At 39.1% G+C, this 20,687-nt stretch overlaps 1 pseudogene; it reads right to left on the bottom strand.

The window, feature by feature from the left end:
- Positions 1 to 9,872: 9,872 nt before the first annotated feature.
- LOC138416259 (T-cell surface glycoprotein CD1b-2-like) lies at positions 9,873 to 13,410 on the bottom strand (annotated as a pseudogene).
- Between the last annotated feature and the right edge of the window lie 7,277 nt (positions 13,411 to 20,687).

Raw genomic sequence — 20,687 nt, 5'->3', positions numbered from 1 at the left:
TACTATTTTTATGATCATTCTTTTTTTGTTGTTGATTTGTTTTTTCTTCTTTTCTTTTTTTTTATTTTAACATTTTTAATTTTTAAGTTCCCTATTTCTCCTTTAATTTTTATTTTTATAACCTACTATTTTACTTTTCAAAAAAAAGGACCCTATTTCTAAAGCAAATACCATATATATATATATATATTTGTGTGTGTGTGGTTGTTGTTGTGGTTTTTTTCTTTTTAATAATTCTTGTGACTTTGGGTTTTTTTCTTTTTCTTTTTTTCTTTCTTCTTCTTCTTTTCTTTAATATTGTATTTTTGAAAATCCAACCTCTACTCTAGATTTTCAATCTTTGCTTTCTGGTATTTGTTATCATTTTTGTACCTTTAAAAACCCAATCTTCAGCGCCCATTTTTACTTGAGAGTGAGATTACTGGCTTGACCGCTTTCTCCTCCTTTGGACTCTCTTTTTTCTCGACCAGGTTGTCTCTGTATCCTCCCTCCCTCTTCTCTTCTCTACCTAACTCTGTGAATTTCTGTGTGTTCCAGACAGTGGAGAACATGTAGGGAACTGGTTACTGACTGGATCTGTGTCTCTCCTTTTCATTTCCCTCTTTTATCCTCCTCATCACCTCTGTCTCCGTCCTCCCTCTTCTCTTCTCTGTACAATTCCATGAACATCTCTGAGTGGTCCAGACAGTGGAGTGCACAAAAGGAAGTGATTACTGGCTAGCTTGCTCACTCCTCTTCTGACCCCACCACATCTCATTCCAGTCACCTCTAACTACCCCCTACCTCTTCTCTTCTCCATGTAACTCAGTGAACCTCTCTGGGTGTCCCTCAATGTGGAGAATCTTTTCATCTCTGACCTAGATGTTTTTTCATTGGTGCTATGTAGATGGAGAAATCTTGAGGATACTGTAAAAATAAAACTGAAAATCAGAAGCAGGAGACTTAAGTTCAAATCCTGAGAACATCAGAGAACTCCTGACTCCAAGGAACATTAATCAATAGGAGCTCATCAAACGCCTCCATACCTACACTGAAACCAAGCACCACCCAAGGGCCAACAAGTTCCAGAGCAAGACATACCACGCAAATTCTCCAGCAACACACCCCTGAATTTCAATATACAGGCAGCTCAAAGTTGCTACAAAACCACTGACATCTCATAACTCATTACTAGACACTTCATTGCACTCCAGAGAGAAGAAAGCCAGCTCCAGCCACCAGAACTCCGACGCAAGCTTCCCTAACCAAGAAACCTTGACAAGCCACTGATACAACCCCACCCACAGTGAGGAAACTCCATAATAAAGAGAACTCCGCAAACTGCCAGAATACAGAAAACCCACCCCAAATGCAGCAATATAACCAAGATAAAGAGACAGACAATACCCAGCAGGTAAAGGAACATGATAAGTGCCCACCAAACCAAACAAAAGAGGAAGAGATAAGGAATCTACCAGACAAAGAATTCCAAATAATGATAGTGAAAATGATCCAAAATCTTGAAATTAAAATGGAATCACAGATAAATAGTCTGGAGTCAAGGATTGAGAAGATGCAAGAAAGGTTTAACAAGGACCCAGAAGAAATAAAAAAGAGTCAATATATAATGAATAATGCATAAATGAGATCAGAAACATTCTGGAGGCAGCAAATAGTAGAATAATGGAGGCAGAAGATAGGATTAGTGAAATAGAAGATAGAAAAATAGAAATAAATGAATCAGAGAGGAAAAAAGAACAAATTAAAAGAAATCTGAGGACAATCTCAGAGACCTCCAGGACAATATGAAATGCTCCAACATTCGAATTATGGGAGTTCCAGAAGAAGACAAAAAGAGAGACCATGAGAAAATCCTTGAGGAGATAATAGTTGAAAACTTCCCTAAAATGGGGAAGGAAATAATCACCCAAATCCAAGAAACCCAGAGAGTCCCAAACAGGATAAACCAAAGGTGAAACACCCAAGATACATATTAATCAAATCAATAAAGATCAAACATAAAGAACAAACATATTCTCTAGACAGGAAACACAAATATGGTGTATAAACCTGAACCCAAAACAATAAAGTAAATGGCGACGGGATCATCAGTTCAGTTCAGTTCAGTCGCTCAGTCATGTCTGACTCTTTGTGACCCCATGAATCGCAGCACTCCAGGCCTCCCTGTCCATCACCATCTCCTGGAGTTCACACAGACTCACGTCCATCGAGTCCGTGATGCCATCCAGCCATCTCATCTTTGGTCGTCCCCTTCTCCTCCTACCCTCAATCCTGCCCAGCATCACAGTCTTTTCCAATGAGTCAACTCTTCTCATGAGGTGGCTAAAGTACTTGAGTTTCAGCTTTAGCATCATTCCTTCCAAAGAAATCCCAGGGTTGATCTCCTTCAGAATGGACTGGTTGGATCTCCTACTTATCAATAACTACCTTAAACGTAAATGGGTTGAATGTCCCAACCAAAAGGCAAAGACTGGCTGAATGGAGAGAAAAACAAGACCCCTATATATGTTGTCTACTGAGACCCACCTCAAAACAAGGGACACATACAGACTGAAAGTGAAGGGCTGGAAAAAGATATTCCACGCAAATAGAGACCAAAAGAAAGCAGGAGTAGCTATACTCATATCAGATAAAATAGACTTTAAAACGAAGGCTGTGAAAAGAGATGAAGAAGGCCACTACATAATGATCAAAGGATCAATCCAAGAAGATATACCAATTATAAATATCTTTGCACCCAACATAGGAGCACTACAATATCTAAGACAAATGCAAACAAGTATGAAAGGGGGAATTAACAATAACACAATAATAGTGGGATACTCCAACACCCCACTCACACCTATGGACAGATCAACTAAACAGAAAATTAACAAAGAAACACAAACTTTAAATGATACAATAGACCAGTTAGACCTAATTGATATCTAGAGGACATTTCATCCTAAAACAATGAATTTCACATTTTTCTCAAGTTCTCACGGAATCTTCTCCAGGATAGATCACATCCTGGGCCATAAAACTAACTTTGATAAATTAAAAAAAAAAATTGAAATCATTCCAAGCATCTTTTCTGACCATAATGCAGTAAGATTAGATCTCAATTACAGGAGAAAAACTATTAAAAATTCCAACATATGGAGGCAGAACAAGACGCTTCTGAATAACCAACAAATCACAGAAGAAATCAAAATATGAATAGAAACAAATGAAAATGAAAACACAACAACCCAAAACCAGTGGGACACTATAAAAGCAGTGCTAAGAGGAAAGTTCATAGAAATACAGGCATACCTCAAGAAACAAGAAAAAAGTCAAATAAATAACCTAACTCTACACCTAAAGCAACTAGAAAAGGAAGAAATGGAGAACCCCAGGGTTAGTGGAAGGAAAGAAATCTTAAAAATTAGGGCAGAAATAAATGCAAAAGAAACAAATGAGACCATAGCAAAAATCAACAAAGCCAAAAGCTGATTCTTTGAAAGAATAAATAAAATTGAGAAACCATTAGCCAGACTCATCAAGAAACAAAGGGAGAAAAATCAAATCAGTAAAATTAGAAATGAAAATGAAGAGATCACAACAGACTACACAGAAATACAAATGATCATAAGAGACTACTATCAGCAATTATATGCCAATAAAATGGACAACGTGGAAGATATGGACAAATTCTTAGAAAAGTACAACTTACCAAAACTGAACCAGGAAGAAATAGAAAATCTTAACAGACCCATCACAAGCATGGAAATTGAAAATGTAATCAGAAATCTTCCAGCAAACAAAAGCCCAAGTCCAGACGGATTCACAGATGAATTCTATCAAAATTTTACAGAAGAGCTAACACCTCACTTCAGTTCACCTCAGTTGTTCAGTCGTGTCCAACTCTTTGCGACCCCATGAATCGCAGCATGCCAGGCCTCCCTGTCCATCACCAACTCCCAGAGTTCACTCAGACTCACGTCCATCGAGCCAGTGATGCCATCCAGCCATCTCATCCTCTGTCGTCCCTTTCTCCTCCTGCCCTCAATCCTTCCCAGCATCAGGGTCTTTTCCAATGAGTCAACTCTTCGCATGAGGTGGCCAAAGTACTGGAGTATCAGCTTTAGCATCACTCCTTCCAAAGAAATCCCAGGGTTGATCTCCTTCAGAATGGACTGGTTGGATCTCCTTGCAGTCCAAGAGACTCTCTAGAGTCTTCTCCAAAACCACAGTTCAAAAGCTTCAATTCTTCGGTGCTTAGCCTTCTTTACAGTCCAACTCTCACATCCATACATGCCCACAGGGAAAACCATAGCCTTGACTTGACGGACCTTAGTCAGCAAAGTAATGTCTCTGCTTTTGAATATGCTATCTAGGTTGGTCATAACTTTTCTTCAAAGGAGTAAGCATCTTTTGGTTTCATGGCTGGAATTACTATCTGCAGTGATTTTGGAGCCCAGAAGTATAAAGTCTGACACTGTTTCCACTGTTTCTAAATCTATTTCCCATGGAGTGATGGGACCAGATGCCATGATCTTCGTTTTCTGAATGTTGAGCTTTAAGCCAACTTTTTCACTCTCCACTTTCACTCTCATCAAGAGGCTTCTTCGTTCCTCTTCACTTTCTGCCATAAGGGTGGTGTCATCTGCATATCTGAGGTTAATGATATTTCTCCCGGCAATCTTGATTCCAACTTGTGTTTCTTCCAGTCTAGCGTTTCTCGTGATGTACTCTGTATAGAAGTTAAATAAACAGGTGACAATATACAGCCTTGACGTACTCCTTTTCCTATTGGGAACCAGTCTGTTATTCCATGTCCAGTCTAATTGTTGCTTCCTGACCTGCATACAGATTTCTCAAGAGGCAGGTCAGATGATCTGGTATTCCCATCTCTTTCAGAATTTTCCACAGCTTATTGTGATCCACACAGTCAAAGGCTTTGGCATAGTCAATAAAGGAGAAATAGATGTTTCTCTGGAACTCTCTTGATTTTTCCATGATCCAGCGGATGTTGGCCATTTGACCTCTGATTCCTCCGCCTTTTCTAAAACCAGCTTCAACATCACAAAGTTCACGGCTCACATACTGCTGAAGCCTGGTTTGGAGAATTTTGAGCTAACACTTATCCTACTCAAATTCTTCCAGAAAATTGCAGACAAAGGTAAACTTCCAAATTCATTCTATGAGGCCACCATCACCCTAATACCAAAACCTGACAAAGATGCCACAAAAAAAGAAAACTACAGGACAATATTACTGATGAACATAGATGCAAAAATCCTTAACAAAATTCTAGCAGTCAGAATCCAACAACATATTAAAAAGATCATACACAATAACCAAGTGGGCATTATCACAGGGATGCAAGGATTCTTCAATATCCGCAATTCAATCAATGTAATTCACCACATTAACAAATTGAAAAATAAAAGCCATTTGATTATCTCAATAGATGCAGAGAAAGCCTTTGACAAAATTCAACATCCTTTTACGATAACAACTCTGCAGAAAGTAGGAATAGAAGGAACACACCTCAACATAATAAAAGCTATATATGACAAACCCTCAGCAAACATTATCATCAATGGTGAAAATTGAAAGCACTTCCCCTAAAGTCATGAACAAGACAAGGGTGCCCATTTTCACCGCTGCTATTCAACATAGTTCTGGAAGTTTTGGCCACAGCAATCAGAGCAGAAAAAGAAATAAAAGGAATCCAAACTGGAAAAGAAGTAAAACTCTCACTGCAGAGGACATGATCCTCCACATAGAAAACCCTAAAGACTCCACCAGAAAATTACTAGAGCTAATCAATGAATATAGTAAAGTTGAGGATATAAAGTCAACACACAGAAATCCCGTGAATTCCTATACACTAATAATGAGAAAGTAGAAAAAGAAATTAAGGAAACAATTCCATTCACCATTGCAACGAAAAGAATAAAATACTTAGGAATATATATACCTTAAGAAACTAAAGACCTATATATAGAAAACTATAAAACACTGATGAAAGAAATCAAAGAGGACACTAATAGATGGAGAAATATACCATGTTCATGGATCGGAAGAATCAATATAGTGAAAATGAGTATTCTACCCAAAGCAATCTACAAATTCAATGCAATCCATATCAAGCTACCAGTGGTATTTTTCATAGAGCTAGAATAAATAATTTCACAATTTGTATGGAAATGCAAAAAACCTCGAATAGCCAAAGCAACCTTGAGAAAGAAGAATGGAATTTGAGGAATCAACCTGCCTGACTTCAGGCTCTACTACAAAGCCACAGTCATCAAGACAGTATGGTACTGGCACAAAGACAGAAATCAGGATCAATGGAACAAAATAGAAAGCCCAGAGATAAATCCACACACCTATGGACACCTTATCTTTGACAAAGGTGGCAAGAATATACAATGGATTAAAGACAATCTTTTTAACAAGTGGTGCTGGGAAATTGGTCAACCACTTGCAAAAGAATGAAACTAGCACACTTTCTAATACCATTCACAAAAATAAACTCAAAATGGATTAAAGATTTAAATGAAAGACCAGAAACTATAAAACTCCTAGAGGAAAACATAGGCAAAAGACTCTCCAACATAAATCACAGCCGGATCCTCTATGATCCACCTCCCAGAATACTGGAAATAGAAGCAAAAATAATCAAATGGGATCTAATTAAAATTAAAAGCTTCTGCACAACAAAGGAAACTATAAGTAAGGTGAAAAGACCGCCTTCTGAATGGGAGAAAACAATAGAAAATGAAGCAACTGACAAACAACTAATCTCAAAAATATGCAAGCAACTTATGCAGCTCAAGTCCGGAAAAATAAACGACCCAATCAAAAAATGGGCCAACTAAATAGGCATAATAGAACTAAATAGGCATTTCTCCAAAGAAGACATACAGATGGCTAACAAATACATGAAAAGATGCTCAACATCACTCGTCATCAGAGAAATGCAAATCAAGACCACAATGAGGTACCATTTCATACCAGTCAGAATGGCTGTGATCCAAAAGTCTACACGCAATAAATGCTGGAGAGGGTGTGGAGAAAAGGGAACCCTCTTAGAGTGTTGGTGGGAATGCAAACTAGTACAGCCACTATGGCAAACAGTGTGGAGATTCCTTAAAAAATTGCAAATAAAACTGCCTTATGACCCAGCAATCTGACTGCTGGCATACACACCGAGGAAACCAGAATTGAAAGAGACACGTGTACCCCTATGTTCATCGCAGCACTGTATATAATAGCCAGGACATGGAAGCAACCTAGATGTCCATCAGCAGACGAATGGATAAGAAAGCTGTGGTACATATACACAATGGAGTATTACTCAGCCATTAAAAAGAATACGTTTGAATCAGCTCTAATGAGGTGGATGAAACTGGAACCGATTATACAGAGTGAAGTAAGCCTGAGGGAAAAACAACAATACAGTATACTGACACATATATATGGAATTTAGAAATTTAGGAATTTATGGTAATGATAACTCTGTATGCAACACAGCAAAAGAGACACAGAAGTAAAAACAGACTTTTGGACTCTGTGGGAGAGGGAGAGGGTGGGATGATTTGGGAGAATGGCATTGAAACGTGTATACTATCATGTAAGAAACGAATCTCCAGTCTAGGTTCGATACAGGATACAGGATGCTTGGGGCTGGTATACTGGGATGACCCAGAGATATGATATGGGGGCGGTGGTGGGATGGGGGTTCAGGGTTGGGAACTCATGTGCTCCTGTGGCGGATTCATGTCAATGTGTGGCAAAACCAATACAGTATTGTAAAGTAAAAAATAAATAAATTTAAAAATAAAATAATAATAATAATAAAAACCTCAATATTCAGAAAACTAAGGTCATCGTAGCTGGTCCCATTACTTGATAGCAAATAGATTGGAAAAATGGAAACAGTGACAGATTTCATTTTCTTGGGCTCCAAAATCACTGTGGAAGATGACTGCAGGCACAGAATTGAGATACTTGCCCTTGGAAGAAAAGCAATGAGAAACCTAGACAGCATATTGAAAAGAAGAGACATCACCTTGACAACAAAGGTCTGTGTTGTCTAAGTCATGGTTTTTCAAGTAGTCATATACAGATGTGAGATTTGGACCATGAAGAAAGCTAAGTACCTAAGAATTGATGCTTTCAAACTGTGGTGCTAAAAAGACTCTTGAGAGTCCCTTGGACAGCAAAGAGATCAAACCAGTGTATCTTAAAGGAAACCAACCTTGAATATTCATTGGAAGGATGGATGCTGAAGCTGAAGCTGAAGCTCTTATACTTCGCCCACTTGATGTGAAGAGTCGACTCATTGGAAAAGACCCTGATGCTGGGAAAGACAGAGAGCAAGAGGAGAAAGGAGAAACACAGGATGAGACGATTGGATAGCATCACTGATTAAATGGACATGAGTGTGAGCAGATTCCAGATTTGTGATGAACAGAGAAGCCTGGTGTGCTGCAGTCCATGAGGTCACAAATGTCAGAAAGGACTGAGAGACTGAACAACAACGACAATGTACGGATGTAAGAGTTGGACTGTTCAGAAGGTTGAGTGACAAAGAATTGATGTTTTCTGACTGTATGGCTGAATAAGACTCTTGAGAGTTCCTTGGACTGCAAGGAGATCAAACCAGTCAGTCTTAAAGGAAGTCAACCCTGAATATTCATTAGATAGACTGATGATGAAGCTGAAGCTGCAGCACTTTGGCCACCTGATGGAAGGAGCTAATGAATTGGAAAAGACTCTGATGCTGGGAAAGATGGAGGGCAAAAGGAGAAGGGAGTGGCAGAGAATGAGATAATTAGATAGCTTCACTGATTCAATGGACATGAATTTGAGCAATCTGCAGGAGACCATGAAGGACACTGAAGCCTGGCATGCTGCAGTCCATGGAGTCACAAAGATTCAACACAACTTAGCTATTAAACAACAACATCAAATCCTAGCCATTGTTTCTCTTGAGATTCAAACTGTCCCAATTATGATATGGGAGTTTTTTCAACCCAGGCACTTATGAATCCTTTTATCATACATTTATCATTGAGCTTCCCTTTACCTTCTGATACGGCAAAGGTGTTCCAGACTCTTGTAGAAAATTCCTGCTCCAAACTAGAAATCAGCCATTTCTCCAAGGTACTTTAGTTCCTTGTAGTGGGAAAATATTATGTGAAAGCCTCAATCTGAGTTCTAAGCCTTCATTTTAGGGTTTTTTAAGTGGCCAGGACCCTTTTTTAAGTCTTAATATTATGATTTTTTATTTATGCTTGCAATTTGAGTTTAAAACTACAGAGTTTTACTCATTCACTCACATTAACTTTTCCACATAGAAAAATTCTAGTTTCCTATGAATCAACACAATTATGTACTCACTTAAACCCACTATATGCTGCATTCCATGCTATCCACCTGTCTCACTACACACCATATCTCACTAGCCTATACACAAAAGGTAGCTTTAGAATAACAATAAAAACACTACACACAAAAACATGATTTGGGCCAGAAATCCACCAAGAACAAGTTCTTCTCTCAAGGAAGTTATAAGTAGAAAGAAAAGAAAAACAATGAGAACCATAGTGTTCTGGGTATGAGTAAAGTGGATCTATGCAAGATACCAGTCAAGGGACGGTTACTTCCACTGTAGCACTAAGGAAGGCTTTCTGGAGAAACAAGCTGCTCAGCTAACCATTATAGGCAGAAAATCATCCAGGCCACGATGGAGACATTTTGTTAAAGATGCTCAGCAGCTCTGCAAATACAATTATCTCAGCATAATTACAGTTAGTTCAATTTGAAAAATGATATTTCAGCAGAAGCAAAAAAAATAGTTTTCAATAAGAAGTCAAAGGAGTGTCACCATGAAGTTGTGTACATCATTTCATTTATTCCAAGGTATGTTCTTTCTCACACATCACATCTTTGAAATCTGAGTGGATCCTGCTAGTGATATTGTCCCATAACAATTTTCATTCATGTTTCTGCTAGTGTATAAATTATGATTTATCTTACAACCTACAGGAACAATGATTTGATCAAATGTGATGATCATTTGAAAAAATATGATGCGATTGATTCCTAGGCTGACAACTTGAGTTTCTGGGTTCCTGGATACTTATTCCAAATGGAAAAGGAGACATTCAGGGCTCATGAGATATTCTGATATGACCTGTTAAGAACACAAGCAAAAAATTGCTCTTCATAAGTGATATTTGTACACTATGTTTATAGCAGCATTATTCACAACAGGCAAAAAGTGACTGTTGAAATAACCCAAGTGTCTGTTGAGAGATCAACAGGTAAACAAAACAATCTTTAACAGGAAAGAAATTCTAATACAGATTACCACATGAATAAATTATGAGGACATAATGCTAACTGTAATAACCATTCACAAAAAGGCAAATAATTCCACTTCTAGAGGTACCTAGAGAATAGAGATTCATGTAGACAGAAAGTAGAATGGTGGTTGCCAGGGTCTGAGGGAGCAAGGATTGGGGAAAGTGGTGTAATGGGCATAGACTTCTAGTTTTTCAAGATGAAAAGAGTTCTAGAAAAAAAAAAGAAAAGAGTTCTAGAGATTGGCTGCATAAATGTGAATGTACTTAAGACTACTAAACTATATGTGTAAAAATGGTTAATGCAGTAAATTTTCCATGATGTAATTTACTGCAATTTATAAAAAATAAATTCATCTACAGATGGAAGTTGGGGAAAGTTTCTAGTGGAAACATTAGGCTAAAAAGGCATAATATTAATAGATAAAACAGAGGGAAAAAATAAAACGATGGACAGAAAAGAAAGATTAAAAAATGAAAACTCACCAGCGTCTCCAAACCCATAATGCAAGGCATATACAAAGGATCAAGGAGGGCACTATTATTGCCACAAGTATCAAGCCAATGTATGCGAGGTGTCCTGGCAATTGGGAGAAGACAAACGGATATCACTTCAAACCCATTCTCTAGTTCTCCAGGCCTTCTTGCCCACCCGAGTGTCAACACCCATTTTTGTGCTTACCTGCTTTTGATGATTGGACGTCTCTGATTCCCTTTCTCATATTCCCAGGTGTCATATTCTCACAGCCACCCACAGTCTGTTCTTCTTGCCCAATCCCACCCAGTTTATAGCCCTTCATTCTTACCTATTGCCTGCCTTAGTTCAGATATTTTCATTCCTCTGGCACTGGAGTCCCAGAAATAAATCTCAAACTCTCTCTTTCTTTGTCTCTTCCTTCCTACCTCTTCCTCCATCACTCTTTCTTCCCCCTCTCCTTCCCTCCCTCCATAGTTCATCCATCAAGTCTCTCCGCTTCCTCAGGACTGCCCTCTGTTCTTGAAGACCACCTCCTCCCATCCCCAGTTGGGCTCCAGTTCCTTCTCACCCCAGTACAGGATGATGTCCTGTTCTCCTAGACTGCTGTGCCTCACTTGGCAACTCAGGCCAGCCACCTCCCCAGGTGCCACATCCAGGGTTACTCGGAGATACCAAGTCCAGTCAGCATTGGGCATGATGTCTCCTTGCTGAGTGCCAGGCTGCTCCTGCTCACCCTCATCCACATCACCCACACAGGTTTTGGGTAGAATCCTGAGACATGGCACACCAGCAGTAGGCAGCCAGGCCCAGGAGTGGGGCCACTGGACAGCCAGGCCTCAGGATTCGCTGCGGTAGGAAGGAGCAGTAAGAATGTCAGATTATGACTCTAATCCAGAGCATGGGGTTTCGGAAACACAAATTTGGATAGTTGCCTCTTTCACTGCTATGGGAATCTGATCACTTATTGATTAAACATCTCTCAACTTAGGTTTTCTCCACTTTTGAATTTAAAGAAGGTGGTGGGAGGTAAAATAGAAAAGTCTTGGGGAGAGAACAAGACTAACCTTGCTTCTGCAGTTCTGCTTTCCCTGCATCGAGGACACCCAGGAGATATCGAGGACAGGTTTCTGAGAGGAGCCTCTCAATGATATTGGAGGTGCCTTGATACTGAGTCATGAGTGCACAAAACTTCTGACCCCTGCTGCCGCTGTTTGGTGCAGGTACACAGGAATCATTCTGGATCCTCACAAAAATCCAATCCTCCTAAAGCTCCTCTCAAAGAGCTTCCTACGGCCTCCCCAGAATGCAGCTCACAGCCTGCTATGACCTGGATCACAAAGGGGTCTGTGTAAAGGAAAACTGAGACAAGTTACTAAAATGCAAACAATGAAGGAAAGGATGAGGAAAAGACATAGGCCTTTCGATTTTAGTGACAAGAAAGGTCTGAGATGTGAGATTATAACTCAAAAACCAATTGCAGTATTTAGGATTTTTCAGGAAGAAGAGCATTGGTTAGAGGTATGCCTGTCGTAAATGGTGGGGATGGGCTCTTTTAAGGATGTACAGTGGGCAAGAGGAGAGAAGAGGAGCAATGTGTGATGGAGTCAGGAGGGCAGCATTCCAGGGTGAAGGGGAAGGTTACACTGAGAGAGATTAGGCAGCAGATGCTGAGGATATGAATTGGAGGATGGGGAAGTCATACTTTAGTTCATTCAGGCACACAGTAGGAAAATGAGTTTTTCCTAGGTTTTGAGAGTGGCAAGTGACATACATGCAAAACAGGAAACAGCTACAAAGCAGGAACATCATCTGTTACACAAAAGTGCAAGAAACGGGATGAATCTGGGATCCTGGGTGGAGGTAAGGAGTCAGGGTTGGAGACTACTCTGGAGAGCTGTATGCATGCAGTTGAGTAAAGAGGGAAGGAGTAGACCATGATCAGAGGAAACAGTAGCCTGACCAAGGGAGAGAAAAGTCATTGAGAGTCTCTCCAGATCAGAGGACTGTACTCACATTCCAACTGGAACTCACTGACATGGTCCTGCACAACCCGAGTGAATCCAATGAAGTAGACTCAGAATGGGTCCTGCAGCTCAGTCATCTCCTCATCACTAAAGTTCCCCTTGGACCAGGACTTCAGGAAAATGGTAGCGCCCAAGTCAGAGTCCCAGCCTTGAATTTGCAAATCATCCAACCAGCCTGAGCCTTGGTTTTGAGCCCAGGAGCTGTTGGCAAAGGTCCAAATATGGATGATATGGTAGGAGGTTGGCCACTGGAACACTGTGTTGGTGGAAGGTTGAAAAGAATGAGGAAAAATGTAGAATCAGGATGGAATGTAAAAGCACCCAGAGTCGGAACAATATAGAGCCTGAAACAGATCTCTCCCCAAGGCTTCTGGCTCCATCCCCAGCCTCCAGGATAGGGGAGAGGGCTGGAAACAGCAGAGCCCAGACCCTTAGCAGTAGCTGCGTCATGCTTTTATCCAGAACCCCTGCACCTGTGCTGGGAGCAGCCAGAGTTACTCTTACTGTCCTTATTGTCACCACCTGGGAGGATAACCACTAGCAATAGAAGAGGTAGAAGAAGCATTTCCCTGGGAAGTAAAACTTCTGATGCTCAGAGCTGGTATTTAATCCCTTATTTCAGCAAACCTTTTTTTCAGTACTCTAAAGTGACTTCCTCTCTTCCCCAGCTGAAAAATCTCTGACCCAAATTGCACATTTCAGAAAAACTGTACCTTCCACAGCTCTAGGCTCCCACTCTGCCTCTCATTTCCGTTCCATGAACTCAGTCTCTTTTATATTTACTACCTTGGAAAAGCATTCCAAGGTAGCAAATGATGATGAAAGGTTATTTCACCCTCCGAATTCTTATTTCCACATCTTTGGAATAAGAGGATAATATTAAACAATTTCTCAGCTTCCAGTCTTTTTAATCTAGAATACCTTTGGCTTCTCTACCTCTCTTGTTCTCTCTCCCCATTGCCTTCTCACCGCTGGCACTTTGTCATTACCTCTTCCCAACATCTCAATGGCCCTTCTTTCTTATCTCATTCTTCTTACCTGGCTTTTTAATTCCACGTTAAATTTTTTGAGTGTGCATGTGTGTTAAAAATCACTGTCTTTTTTACATTTGATTCTGGGACCCAAATCCCAGAGTTAAATATAATAAATAGTTTATAATCTGAGCAAAATTCTCTTACATCACAGGAATTTTTGAGGTTGAAAATTACATTGGCCAATGGTATGTGATCTTCTTTTCAGTAGCTCTTCTCCTCTACTACTTTCAGTAACCAATGTTCATGAGACAAAACTTCAGGAATTATGCCCCAACTTCAGGCCAAGTCAAAATAACTTTTTGTATTAGGCTCATTAACAGTAGAACTTCCTTCTCCTTTTGTAGTGTTTTATAATCTCCATCTATATTTTAGTCTTTCCTATTACCAAATAAAGCATTGCTATGTCAGCAAGTAACTTGACATTTTTTCACCAAAAGCTCAGAGATGTTTGTCCTAAGATGTCATATCCTATGTCCTCTTTATATACATTTGGCAAGTTTTTACAATACATTTAGAATTCACTGGAGAAATATTTGGACTGCAATCAGTATGTTGGCTCTCAGGATAATTCTTGTTTTTCTCCACTCAGGAAAAATATTCCAAATTTGTGGATCTATATCATCTACATTTTGAGTGTAAGGAGAGGTTTTCACTAAGTCATCTTATTTACATAGACAAGAAGATAGAAAATGAGTAATAATACATTCTTTTTTCCTGGAAATAAAATAGACTTCATCCAAGTTTTCACTACCTAATTATAAAATCAAGAATAAAAGATTCCAAAGTAAGGAAGTTTGAACAATATTCCCAGAATCCAGTACATCATATAATCTCATTCACTTTTTGTGTAACAACCACAGACAACAGCATTCACACAACATTAACTGCCTGTACATCATGACATTACACCATTGTTTGTTCTTTGTAAGCTTTGAGTTGGACACTCAAGATTCAGTTTATACAACAAACTATAGATTCATTGGCAAGAGCAAATTTTATGTGTGGGCATAACCAGTAGATAATTCTCTTATACAACAAATATAGCACTGACAGTGAGGTAGCAGTAACACAGAGGTAGTGCAGGTAGTCTTGGAGAGAATACCAAATGGATCAGTGTGAGTCGCCACAGTACTTTGCTGTACATTCCCAGAGAGACCTGCTCTGAGAATGCAGACACACCATAGAAAGAGAGATTCTGAGAACCCCAGCCCCCATTTCAGGAAGTCAGACACTGGAAAAGTGAATCTGTGCTCTTGTACTGTTGCCATCACCATTAGTATCTCCTACTTGCCTAAAACTTGGTTAAAGGTATTGACAGACTCACTGGGACATGAAGACGATGGCCAGGAATAAGGGCCCTCAGAACTTAAACTTTTTTTCCACACTAATCCTGTAAAACACAGTCCAATTTTCTTAGGCTCTCCTAGTGGCTCAGATGACAAAGAATCTGCCTGCAATGCAGGAGACTCGTGTTCAGGTCCTCTCTCAAAAGCCCATGTTGCCAAAGCAAAAACCTGAGTGGAAACAAATTATTTCTGAATCTCAGTTACTCCAATCAAGAAGCTCAGAAGACAAGATCCTGTCTTTATTGGTGAAAAGCAGAGTGAAAGGTAGCGATGGAAAGGTAAAAATTTACCTCTGATTCCCTTAAGTTCCCTAAAAAACCAAATACAACAAATATCTTACAGTCTACTCCAAAAGCAGGAAAAACATACACCCTGGGTCCAGAATTAAGATTTCTAAGCCCGAGGACAACAGAGGACCTTCCACTGAAGTACAAGGCAGGTGCCCAAGTGAGCTGGTATCTAATGGTCGCCTGAGGGCAGCTACTGTGTGCAATCTTATACAGTCTGAGTGGTGTTCATAGTATCTAAGAGTATTAGTATTAACTACAAATGGAGTCTGGGTTTGAGAATTTCCTGAGCAGACATTGAAACCATGTAAGAAAAATGAAATCTGGCTTATTTCAAGAGTGTAAGTGAAATTCAACCTAGATTATTCTTTGTAAATGGCTCTGACAATCATAAAAGAAACATAGTCATCTTCCTAAAACTGGCATGAGAAACTTCCACTGTAATAACCAATCACTGTAAAAATTAATAACGTCCTCATTTTTACTCTGTAAGTCATTCTGTAAATTCAGGTCCCCAAGCTTCACATCAGTCTTTGAATTTGGAAGCTCCCTGTTTGTGAACTGTTTTTATATCCACAATAAATTCTTACTAAATATTACTCATTTATTTGGGGTTTTAATTTTGACATTTCTGGGGTTTGGGCAAGGTGTTACACTAAACAAAAGAAATTGAAGCAAACGAGTAGCCTGTGGTATTACTTTTTGTTTTTAATGTTGTGATTTTAACCAAATGCTAATAGTTAACAGTAGATCTGAAAATGACCAGTATATTTTGACCTACTTATTTATATATGCACTCGTTCATTTTTTTTAACAAGGACTTATTGAGTGCCTACTGTTTGCACATATAATATCTCTACACTACCTCTTCACCACCCAAATTGTCATCACCCACCCCAACTTAGGGTTTCCTTTGTGGTTCAGATCGTAAAGAATCTGCCTGTGATGTAGGAGGCCTGGGTTCGATCCCTGGGTCTAGAAGCTTCCCGAGAGAAGGAAATGGCAACCCACTCCAGGATTCTTGCCTGGAGAATCCCATGGACAGTGTAGCCTGGTGGGCTGCAGTCCACGGGGTCCAAAGAGAAGGACATGACTGAGCACTAACACATCCCACGTTATGCCAAACTTGAAAGTGAATTCACAGACTCCCTTTTAGCTCAGGAACATTGCTTGGCTTAATCTTGTCCAGGATCCATAGATTCCTTTTATTCTTTAATATATATATTTTATTGAAGTATAATTGATTTACAATGTTTCATGTACACAGCAAGATGTTTCAATTATACATATACATATATATTATTTTTGAAATTATTTTTCATTATAGGTTATTACAGATATTTACTATACTTCCCTGTTCTATACAGTAAACCTTGTTGCTTGTTGCATATCTATTTTTTTAATTAGAAATCTAGCATTCTATTCATACCAAGTCAAACAAGTGGAATCAAAATGTCATTAATTTTTTAATTAGGCAAAAATTCATGCTTTCTAAATTATATATATATATTATACACATTATTTATATATATATATGTGGCCACCTCATGTGAAGAGTTGACTCATTGGAAAAGACTCTGATGCTGGGAGGGATTGGGGGCAGGACGAGAAGGGGACGACAGAGGATGAGATGGCTGGATGGCATCACTGAGTCGATGGACGTGAGTTTGAGTGAACTCCGGAAGTTGCTGATGGACAGGGAGGCCTGGTGTGCTGTGATTCATGGGGTTGCAAAGAGTCAGAAACAACTGAACAACTGAAATGAACGGAACTGATCTGATTGTGAACAGTGCTTCTATGTACCTCCACGTACAAATATTTCTTTGAACATCTGTTCTCAGTCATTATGGGTATTACAACTAGAAGTGGAATTGCTGAGTGAAATGATTACCTCAATGTCTAATTTTGTGTAATATTCAGTTTTCCATAGTACCTATACAATCTTATATTCCCACAAGCAATGTGTGAGGGATGGAATTTTAAATGGGTGGATGGATACATATATATATAATAGATGCATACTATATTAGGGGTAAATTAACATTTTAAAATACATATTATTAACTATTCAAAATAAAAATAAACTAATTATAATAGAGAATTTTAAAATAATTTTTGCAGTTCTCTTGAACGTGTGACTTAGTAGAACACTGCTATATTTCCATATCTGCTCCCAAATACAATCTGATGTCCAATAGTCTCTGGAAAACAATTTACACTCAAATAACAGGTTGGTGTTGGTATAAAAATAGCTTTGAACTCATGTCAAGAGCAAGCAAGTGTCCCTGAACACACCTCAAGAACAACTTACCTAGATCTGGTACTTCTGTAGGGGATGTGTGAAGGTATCATGTCTTCTAAGTTAGAACATTTCTAAAAAAGTTTCATTTTAAGTAACTATCTCATTACCCTGAGGTAACCAAAGACAGAATGAGTACTTGATCTTTCCATATATTTACCAATTTTCGAGAGAATGAATTGCTTATACGGCTTCCTAGCAGACCAATGGGTAAGTTTTTGCATTATTGAACACTCATGAATTTCAGCATATTAAAAATATTTGAATCCATCCTGGCCATTGTTTCTCTTGAGGTTCAAACTGTCCCAGCTCTGACATGGGAACATTTTAAAACCAGTCACTTATGAATCTTTTCAACATGCCTTTATCATTGAGCTTCCCTTTACCTTCTGGTACAGCAAAGTTGTTCCAGACTCCTGTAGAAACTTCCTACCCCAAACTAGAAATTAGCCATTTCTCCAAGATGCTTTAATGACTTTCAATGGGAAAATAATATGTCGAAACCATAATCTGAGTCCTAAGCATTGGTTTGGGGGATTTTCAAGTGACTAGGATCTTTTTTCTAAAGTTTAAATATTATATTTTACTTTATACTTGCAATAAATATATTTTACATTTTTATGTATACTTCAAGTTTAAAACTACAGAGTTTTATTTATCCGTCTCATATCAACTACTCTTCTCCACAAAGAAAATCCTGGTTCCCAGGGAATCAACACAAATGTACTCACCTAATTTCACTATACACTATACTCTATACTATCTACCTGTCCCACTGTACACTCTATCTCACTAGCCTATATACACTCGATAGTCTTAGAACAATAAAAACCCTACCACCTAAACTATGATGTGGGGTAATTTAAGATTTATTTTCTTCCCCTACAGTGTATCTTCTGGAGACATATAAATTTTTATGCTTTAAATCACCCTGACTTCTGGTGTGTTACAAACTTGATAAGCAGTTATGCTCCTTGTTGCATTTGCTTTAATTGTTAGGAATTGAAACTCCTGTTTGTTCAATCTATCATGTTGTTAAATGTCTATGTGGAGCAGGGTATCCTGAATGTCAGAGTTAGTAGCTCAGCAAGTCCTTTCTCCAAATAGTGATAATAATAGTTGGACAAAATTTTCAAAATAACCAACTTTAGATTTCTAGAAAATCACCAAAGATATGGAACAAAAGCTATTCAAAGAACTACCTGAACCTCAGCAAGAACAGTGGGAGGGGCAACTTGACATGGGGTTGTTTCCATGCTTTCCTTGACTTCTGGATACAGATATTTGGCAACCTCTTTGACCTCCAAACTCCACCAAGAAACAAACACAATTTAAGCCCCACCCAAATCACTCACAAGCACCAGATCTCATCTTTGTTGAGTCTTCTTGTCATTAGCAAGCACTTAGTTTGCAATTTTAGGAAGCTATAGCTGATATAATGCTACATGTTAACCATATTTTTTACTTAGCAACCTATTCTTAAAATGCCTCTGTTTTTCTCTCTTGTAATTGACTCAAGGCCATGTTGCTGAGTTCTGAGCAATGAAATGCAGTGTGCTGGAGATGTAACTTCCTCCAGGCCTGACCATGTAGGCAACGTGCTGATCATCTTGCCATGCAGTGCCATCCTGGAGGTCACCTGTTAGGGAATGTTTAACAGGAGGATTCCTACGTGCTGTTTCTCATAAATCATCTGTTCCTTATCAGTGGAATGGCAAGCTGCTCCCAGGACTGAGGTCATTATATGAGACAGGCTTGAATCTCCTTCAGTAAACATTCTCTTTACAACAAAACTGCTTCATCTCGATCCTCTTTCTTGAGATATGGATTGTCTCCTGACCTTGTGACCAATATTAATCCCTTGTTCCCTTGGTAATGGTTGCTGTATGTTTGGTTTTCTGATCTTTATCATTGTCGAAAGAAATTTCTTGTACAACAGCCTATATATACTCACAGAAAGATCATCAAAGCATGTTTGATCCATCAGAGCTTGGGTCCCCGTGTCTTTCTTTCTTTCATTTTCTCCCTCTCTCTCTCTGGCTAATTCTCTGGAGCGTACAAACCCGCGATGCTCACTCTCCTGTCCGGGCTTCCAAGACCCCCTCGAGAAGGTGCCCTGTGCCTTTGTGAGCGATGCAAGCCCCGTGTCAAGGTCTTTGGTTCTCTGCACAAACCACAGAATATCAGCCTCTTTCTATCTTTCACTGTCTTATCACCAACTCTGGACCACCAGGTTCCAGTCCACTAAAGGACCCTAACAGTCACCCATTACAGATGGCAGATAAAGGAAAAAGGGCTGTCTGGCCTACATGAGGTTTGCTTACCTGAGAAATATACTTTGTTGTCTTTAGCCGCTGGATCCTCAGATTTATTTAAAACTGCAACACAACTATCTTTACTGGTTAATATTGTTACCAAACCAAACTTGGGTCTACTTGTCCAACTCGCAGTAAAATCAATCTACTGACATTGAGTGATGGTGAAGCATTTATTGTAAGGTGCCCAGCATGGGACCGAGCAAGGAGAATGGGCAAATCATGCTCGAAAGACCTGAACTCACTAAAGGCTTTCAAGGAAAGATTTTTTAAAGACTGAATGAAGGAGAAGGTCTCCAGGTGCATGATCAGCTTGTGCACACCCTTCTGATGGGTTGATGATGAGGTAACTGGGTGGTATTTCAGCAGTTAAAATCATCAACCTCTGGTTCTAACTAGTCTGCGATTTACCTGTTGGTGGTCAGCCTGCAGTTAACTTCTTTCACCTGACAAAGGTTTTAGCATCTGCAAAATAGTACACGGATATGGTTTGGAATATTATCTATGTCCCTTGAGGAGGAATTAAAGGTTGTTGACTTTGTTTTGTAGCTAAACTATAAT

Source organism: Ovis canadensis, chromosome 1 (genome assembly GCF_042477335.2).
Source record: "Ovis canadensis isolate MfBH-ARS-UI-01 breed Bighorn chromosome 1, ARS-UI_OviCan_v2, whole genome shotgun sequence".
Lineage (NCBI taxonomy): Eukaryota > Metazoa > Chordata > Mammalia > Artiodactyla > Bovidae > Ovis > Ovis canadensis.
This window is presented reverse-complemented; position numbering and strand designations above follow the sequence as displayed.